Here is an 8,157-nt window from a genome sequence, read left to right as displayed (position 1 = left end):
TATGGCAGTTTCATTTCTTCAACCAATATTGTTATTCTCTCTGTCTGTCTTTCAGTTTGTTATCGTTCTCCCTCCCTCTCTCTTACACCGTCTCTGTCTGTCTTTTCCTTTCATAAAGTCTAGTTTTTCCCATACAGCTTATTTGCTCTCCTTCCAAGGCTGTTGTAGCTTAAACATAAATGCAAATTCTTCTGCTCCAAGTACATCAGATGTGCGGCTCCCCGATTGCCCAATACACTCACAGTGAGGTTCTGAAGCCAGAGAAAGACGGTCACCTCAGGAAGGCGGTGCCTGACACGTCCCATAATCATGAACCTGCGAAGGTGACGCTACACCTAACTGCTGTGGACAAGCAGGACATGAAACATGCATGTGACACATACATGATAATAACCCCAGCAACACCAATGCATATAAATACACCCATGAATGAATAAAAAATGCTTGGTGACAGGAATGAGCATGGCCAACCGGCCCATTTATTCCTTATTGGTTTTACCCAACGAGGTTACAGGGAAGGGTTAAGAAGACCCCACCCTAAAACCGAATGTGCTACCGAGGTTCTGGTGACATCCAGCCGGTAGTAACGCACAAAGGTATGAGGGGAGGCCCAACTAGCAGCGGAGCAGATGTCCTGCAGTGACACTCCCCTAAACAAAGCCCAAGAGGCGGCTAAGCCCCTTGTGGAATGAGCCCTGATGCCCCTAGGGGGCTGCACTCCCTTTGCTTCATAAGCCATAGTTATAGCGCCCACAAGCCAATGTGAGAGTCGTTGCTTCGATATGGGACTCCCTCTGTGCGGGGGGGGGGCATGAAACAGAGCTGGTCGCTCTTCCGGAAAGCACTGGTCCTGGTCACATATGTCTGTAAAGCACGGACTGGACACAGAGCATTCAGCCTCTGATCCTCCGAGGAGGCAAAGGGTGGAGGGTGAAAAGCGGACAGCTCCAACACCTCCGAAGTGAACGCAGGGAAGCACTTCGGCATGAAGGCCGGGTTAGGCTTAAGGGAAACCTTATCTCCACTGAGGGAGAATTTAGTGCACGAGGGATGAACCGAGAGTGCATGCAGCTCACTGACACGTTTAGCAGATGCCAATGCCAAGAGCAAAGCTGTCTTGAAGGACAGTGACTTAAGGGAAATACTCCCCAGAGGCTCAAAAGGATGTTGAGACAGAGCTTCCAGCACCATGGAAAGGTCCCACTCCGGAACAGTTCACCTGATGACTGGCAGAGAGCGGCGCGCACCCTTCATAAATCTGCGGATTAGAGGGTGCTGCCTGACAGTAGAGCCCTCAAAACCCACATGACAGGCTGAAATAGCAGCTAGGTAGACCTTAATAGTGGAAAAAGACCTCCCTTTTTCCATGAGGTCTTGAAGGAAACACAAAATATCAGGCACCGAGCACTGATAAGATGTGAGACCACGCCCATCGCACCACCCTTCGAACACTTGCCACTTACAGCCATATAAGGACCGTGTAGAAACGGCCCTGGCATTCTGAATAGTGGCAACGACACTCAGCGAAAGCCCCAGTGCATTCAGGTTCGTCCTCTCACGGGCCAGGCCCAGAGAGCCACCCTGTCCGGGTGGGGGTGGAAAATCTCCCCGTTGGCTTGGGACAGTAGGTCTGTGCGAGGGGGGGAGGCGCCACGGCTCGGCGTGTAACAGAGTAATTATCTCCGCCAGCCATGGAGCTTTGGGCCACCTGGGTGCTATCAGAATGAGAGACAGGCCCTGCTCTCTCACCCTGGCCAGTGTTGGGCATTATCAGGCACAGGGGAGGAAAGGCATACAGGAGCACTCTGGGCCATGGATGGGCCAGTGCATCTATCCCGAGGGGTGCGTCCACGTCCCTTAGCGAGAAGAACATAGGACACTGGTAGTTTTCGCGCGAGGCGAATAGATCTACGGTCGCCTGTCCGAATCTCATCCATAGCATCTCCACTATCTGCGGGTGAAGGCGCCAATCTCCGTAGATTGGGTTTCCCCTCGATAGAAGATCCGCACCTCTGTTCAGAATGCCCGGAACATGAGTTGCGCGTAACGACAGGAAAACTCGTCTGCTCCACATCAAAAGCTTGTAGGCTAGAGCGTGAAGTTTCGACGAGCGTACACCGCCGTGACGGTTGATATAAGCCACAGCCGTGGCAAGGCAGAAAATGATTCAGAGCTTTCCAGATGGTCAAAAGCTCTAAATAATTTATGTGCGCTGAACGCAGTCTGCTTGGCCACAGACCGTTCACCGTTCTGCCCTCCTGGGTGGCACCCCAGCCTGTTAAGGACGCATCCGTCGTCACAACTTTCCACATCGTAACCGTCCCCAGAGGGGTTCCCCGTGCGTAAAAGTCTTCGCTCTCCCAGTAACGCACGGCTGCCGCGCAGGCGTGTGTCACTGTTACAGAGCGGCAAAGATCGTGAATCGGGCTGAAATGTAGTGACAAAACCCATTTCATGAACGCTCTCATTCTCAGGAGTCCCAATGGCACAACTTGGATGGATGAAGCCATGAGACCCTGCAGCCTGAGGCATGTGCGATATTGAACTTTCGCCCCTTCTCTGAACTGCGACAGACAGTTCATCAGAGAGCGAACGCGCTCTTGAGAGAGACGCGCTCGCATGGAGACTGAGTTCAACTCCAAGCCCAGGAAAATGACATTCTGACTGGGCGTAAAATTGCTCTTGCTCACATTCACTCTGAATCCGAGAGATGTGATGTGCGCGAGCACACGACCGGTGTCCTGCAACACCTTCTCCTTCGATTCGGCTATGATAAGCCAATCGTCTATGTACGTCAGAATTCTCAGACCTGATATTCTCAGCGGTGCCAAGCCCGCCTCCACACACAGACAGAAGGACCGGGGGCTTAGACTGAGCCCAAATGGAAGAACTGTGAATTCGTAACATATGCCTTGGTAGGCGAAACGAAGATATTTCCTGTGTGGAGGGTAAATGCTTATGTGAAAGAAAGCATCTTTCAGATCGACTGATGTGAACCAGTCGTTCTGTTTTATGGCACGGGCGAGTGAGCCTTGTGTCAGCATTCTGAAAATTGTATATCCTCAAATGTTTGTTCAACACTCGAAGGTCCATGATAGGGCGGAGTGAGCCGCATTTCTTTGGGACTAGGAAGTAACGGGAATAAAAACCCTGATTCATCAGACTGGGGGGCACCACCTGAATCGCTCCCTTGTTTAGGAGAGAGGATATCTCCTCTTTCAGAATGTGTGAGGCGTTCTCTTCCGTGTGAGAAAAGAGAACGCCGTTGAAAAGCGGGGGTTTCATTGCAAACTGCAGCCTGTAACCCTTGGTTACGGTACGCATCACCCACTCGGGAGCTGAAACGGTTTGCCAAGCCGCTTCATGACTCGCGAGTGCCCCCGCTCGGGCCGGAGCGGAGCTGTGTGAGCCTAGCTGGTTCATGAGTGATGCCATGGCGCCATCTAGTGGACACACTAGGGGCGACATGCAGGGGTTCGGAGAGATTTCCGCTCTCTGCAATGAGATGAGATCTCTTTGCGGAGAGAGGACTTCTCTCCGAAACGAATTAATTTGATTCGTATTTTTTAGTGTTTTGTGTGTTTTGTGTTTTTGTGCGAACACTGGGGCCGAAGCCTTTATAGACAGAGTGAGGGGAACAGAGTGAGAGCGGTGTGGTGCCACTGTACTTAAACATTCCCTCACAATGGGCCCCCTGAACATGGGGGGAAAACACACATTTCTTAAACACATAAACTGGGCAGTCTCGAGAGGCGGTGAGCTGACCGAGCCGCGGGAGCCCCTGAGTCTCTTGGACGGGGGTCCTGGGCGAGGAGGGGAGTCCGAGGGGCTCGTGGCCCGTGAACATGGACTCAATGCCCCCATCGGCTGAACATCAGGCAGGCCGCTTACGTTTCGCGTCGGTGGGGGTGGGATTAGCTGGTCTCCCGGCCGCGGGCGGGAGTGGATTTCCCCCAGTGCTTGTTAGTAGGCGCTGGGTTGTTGTGCCGTGGGGGGGGGTTGTTGCGGGGCCTTTCTTTGCCCTGACGAACTGTCGTCTCATGGCAGGTGGGTTAGGCAAACGCGCAGGGGGTGCCTGGCGTGGGGCCGCCTTCCTAGGAAGGCACAGCTTGAAAGCCTCATCCTCTTTTTTCTTGTCGTCACACCTTTGTTGCATCAGTGCGACGGCGGGGCCAAAGAGCCCGTCCGGGCTCTACCGGCGCGCCCGCGATGCGCCGCTTCTCACTGTCAGGGAGTCCCGACAGGTTAAGCCAAAGCACGCGTTCTCCCACTACGGAGAGCGCCCGCAAGCTTGGACGGCCTGCCGGGCGTTGCGGAGGACGAGGTCGTTCACAGTCCACAGTATTTCGGAAGGATTTCCCTTCTTTAGCTGTTGCCCTAATTCGTCCAGGATCTCCGCCTGGTAGGCGGAGAGGAGAGAAGAGACGTTTAAGGCCCTGACGGCCAAAGCCGAGGACTTGTACGCTGCCTGGTGAACGGAGGCAGCAAAACGGTCCATTTTGTTAGGCAAGACCGGCTTCGGGGGAGCGAGCAGCCCACCCTGAGCGGGGTTAAGGTGCCTGGCGATGGAAGGCTCAACAGCGGGGGGGTCACCCATACCGTGAACTGCCATATCCTTAACCTCGAGTCCCGTGAGGCCGTGTCTGAAGTCGAGCGGGTCGCTCCAGTAGTGCCTCATGTGCTTCGCGCACGCCGGGAGGATGGGGAAGAGTTGTCTCCTCGGGCCGGGAGGGGGTCCCAGCACTTTCCCATCATAAATATCTCTTTCCTGGTCGGTGGCACTCTGAGGTGCCGGCCATTCAATGTTGAGACGAACGGCCGCTCGCTCACACACTTCCAGGAGGATGGTTTGAGGCAGAGCCGCGTGGGCGCTAGCCTGGGGAACACCAGAGGGCGGGATGGCCTCCTCGTCCTCTGAGACTCCGAGAATGGCCGCATCCTCCTCTTCCACAGAACCGGGCGGTTTGAGGGAGAGAGCGAGGTTACCCGCGAAGATGTCCTCTTCGGGGAAAGCGGGATTGGGCTGGTCAGCCCAGATAATTTGAGAGGTGGCGCCCCGGTCATCACCGTGTCCCCCGTCCGAGTCAGAAGGGCTGAGCTCGGTGCACTGAGTGACTGCCACCTTAAGATGGCGTTTTAGCAACTTCCTAGGCAGCATGAGACAGAAGCTGCAATTGACCCTTCGCTAAGCCACGCCCAAAAACCGCCACAGGCCAATTGTGGCTTAGCAACCGTAACTAGGCGCGGGAGGTCTGGCAAGCTTTCGAGCGAGGGAAACATGCCGAAGCGTTGTGCGTATGGATTGTGCAAATCTGATACCCGGTATCCTAAAAGTTTGGACGGGGTGGTGGATTTTGTTCCCTTCCCGAAACCTAAAACCCAAGGGGAGAAATGCCAGGCGTCATCTTCATTTATATAGCGCTTTTAACAATGTAGATTGTTCCAAAGCAGCTTTACATTGATAATAGGAAATTAAAAGTAAAGTGTTTTGGCTTTATAGCAGCTCTAGAATAAAGTTATTGTCCAGCTCGTGGATCAAGCAGTGTGATTAAAGGCAAGACGGAGGCTCACTGACATAACTTAACGTTACTTAAAAATATATTTCAACATTTTGTTAATCGACGGCCAAACCGTTACCCCAATCCGATCGCGACTCTCCCGTTAGTTCTAGTAAAAGTAAAAGGTAGTTAGTAAAAGGAGGGAACATCACGGGGCTTGCCGGAGATCTCCAAGGAAAAGGTTGGTATGCAAACTTAATCAGTTCATAACAGTAAGTTAGTCCGACGCGTGAGCAGTAACGTTATCCTGGCGCGCTAAAAATATAAGCGGGAGAATGTTATCATTGCAAAGTGGTCAGGCTAATGTCTTGTGTTTATTCCACAATACATATGGATAAGCTGTTTGTTTTATAAATATTAGAATATTTTCATATTTCACTTACTCTGCTGTGCATGCACACAGCTGTTCCTCAAATTTGTGTGTTTCCCATTTGAATGGTCAGCGTATGAGGCGGTTGCTGCTTGCGCTGGGACCTAACGTTATGCTTTAACTTCAATTTTGATGAAATTATTCTCTAATCGTTTGCATATTATGTCGTGGATATAGCCCTCGAATGCATACTGCAGTATTGCACTCTCATATTTTCACCTGTTTGCCAAAAATGACTAATTATCTCCTTAGGAATGTCTGAAACCAGTGCATACATACTGTAATAGACGTGCCAGGCGCAAAAGCTTGACAGGCGTAGCAACAGTAACTAAGGAGGGCGGGGCTTAGCGAAGGGTCAATTCTCCGGGTTCTCCAGGGCTTCCTGAACATGCTTAAGACCCAAGCAGACCACGCAGAACTTGTGAAGGTCCTTAGCGGCGATAAGTGCACCACACGCGGCCGGGCAGGCCCGTGATAGGTTGTCCCCTGGAGAGGCGGTAGGCTTAGACAGCGACATACTGGAGAAGAAGTCGGAGAAATCCGTGGCGGGCAGTATCCGTGAGAAGAGGAACGGTGAAATAGCGAGAGCGTGGGTGGCTCCGATGCAAAACAGCAGTGGTTGAAAAAGACGACTGTCACGTCTGGCGGAGGCTGATCTGGCTGATATTTCCTCCTGAAGACACGAGGTGAGCAGTGAAAAAACAACCGAGCTGTAAGACGCAGAGATCGTGAGAAGCGAATGTCAACTGAGGAATAGCAGCGCGCGGAGAAGTTATATGCCTAGGTAAGGGGGTGTGGCCTTACCTGGCATTGGCTGCGCGCTTCTGTCTGTCTAGCCAGACTTGGTGCAATTGGATGCTTCTGCAGAGGTCAGGTACGGATGCCCTTCCCATAGGTGGATCTCGAACACGAGATGATGAAAGAGAACTACAATGATCTCATTTATCAATGAACATGCACTGCTTAAAGGGATAGCTCACCCAAAAAATTTGTCATCACTTATTCACCCTCAAGTTGTTCCAAACCTATATGAGTTTTTTTCTTCTGTTGAACTCAAAAGAAGATAATAATAATAAATGTTGGTAATCGAACAGTTGACGGTAGCCATTGACTTCCATATCTTATTTTAATATCTTATTTTGTGTTCAACGGAAGAAAGGTTTGGAACAACTTGAGTAAGTGATGACAACATTTTCAGTTTTGGGTGAACTATCCCTTTAAAATTTGTCTATAATGCTAAATGGCCATATATAAGAATTATGTGTTAATTTGTCTAAATAAATGCAACAAATAAAACTCTAAAAACTAAAATCAATTGTTATGTAAAATTTGATTGGTGTACTGAATTATTTTGCATTGAAGACAGTCAGTGTATTTTTAAGACCTCAGTGTACAAAAAAGACAAACAGGTGAGGGGTTAATTATATCCATACCATAAAGGTCTCGATGGGTGGGGAATGTCTTAACAATCTAAAATGCCTCTGGTGACCTGTCTTTTTGTGTCCAGGAGTTAGAGCCCCTTCAGAATAGAGTCATCAGAGAGAGACACATGCTGAGAAAAATAAAAGTATTCTCTCTAGAATGTGTGCAAGAGTTGCAAACGTACATATACATACAGACAAAAACATTTGTGATGCATATGTTCTAATATGCAATATGTGAAGTGAAAAGTGCATGCGCTCGTGATTTTTGGGCTTTGAAGCGTGCTGAAACAGCCAATAAATGTAACAGTTAAAATTTGTTTCTCTTCATTATCCTCTGATGGATTTCTTTGCTGTCAATTTGTTTACTTGGCCTTGAGGAATTGTCTCATATATTTGCGCCCCTCCTCCCCAGCATTGTGTTTGTCAGTCAGCACAATCATATTACATATTCCAAATGCAATTCAGTATATCCAGAGAAGATTTATAGTCCAAGATCAATGTTTACCTGGTATATATCATTTTATAGTGAAAACAATTGTTTTATGTTTCGTTTGAATACTTTTTTGAATTTTAAATAATGTTGTGTGCCACAATGATATGTGCTAGTTACCCTTTTTGCTCTCAACTTCATAACATTCAACCCTACAACATTTCAAATGTAACAGGGTTGGGACAAATGAATGGATGGTTTCATGAGAATGACCCATCAATACTCTTGTAGAAATAATCACATTCTTTGGTTGATATTGTAAGTCTTGTGTTAACAGTAGACTGTCTTCATACAAACCTTTTACTTTGATATGTC

The 8,157-nt window shown here is 49.5% G+C and overlaps 1 protein-coding gene across 1 annotated transcript in view; it reads left to right on the top strand.

Moving 5' to 3' along the window:
• Nucleotides 1–8,157, top strand: part of LOC311089526 (hydrocephalus-inducing protein homolog) — a gene marked incomplete at its 5' end in the record, with an annotated part of 145,440 nt that overhangs the window by 104,448 nt on the left and 32,835 nt on the right. The gene's annotated exons all lie outside the window — the stretch shown is intronic.

This window comes from Abramis brama (assembly GCF_963993115.1).
Source record: "Abramis brama genome assembly, chromosome: 9".
NCBI classification, from domain to species: Eukaryota; Metazoa; Chordata; class Actinopteri; order Cypriniformes; family Leuciscidae; genus Abramis; species Abramis brama.
The sequence above is the reverse complement of the archived record's forward strand: the minus strand, read 5'-3'. Positions and strand labels throughout refer to the sequence as shown.